Consider the following 463-nt stretch of genomic DNA (forward strand, 5'->3'; position numbering starts at 1 on the left):
AACAGAAGATTTGAAAAAAAAAATCACGTTTTCATCGTGAACATAGAAGGGGGAGGAGTGAGGAGAGGACAAAGGGAGAGAAGAGGAACAAAGAAGATGGGGGGTGGGGGTCAACAAAGAATGATGCTTGAAGGAGACACGAAGTTGGTCGTTCCACAGCTTGAAGGAAGGAACAGCTGGAAATCTTTAAGTGGGGGGGACGTAAACAGGGTCATGATATGTAAAAGATTGGTTTAAGATTTAATCTCGGGTGTGTAATGCTGTATTAACATCCAAAAATGAGCTAAGATGAGAAGATTCAGTCAAACAATTTGATTGGTTTGTTACCGTCACTGCCTAAAAATGAGCAACAGTTTGAGACTGACTCAACCGTAGAACAAGAACGGACGATCGCATGAGACAAAGTTATTAAGAGGGAGAGAGACAGCAGGGGAAGTCTGACCAAAGTGGTCGGCCTCTTCCT

The sequence above is a fragment of the Chaetodon trifascialis genome, chromosome 14 (assembly GCF_039877785.1).
Source record: "Chaetodon trifascialis isolate fChaTrf1 chromosome 14, fChaTrf1.hap1, whole genome shotgun sequence".
In the NCBI taxonomy this organism is placed as follows: Eukaryota; Metazoa; Chordata; class Actinopteri; order Chaetodontiformes; family Chaetodontidae; genus Chaetodon; species Chaetodon trifascialis.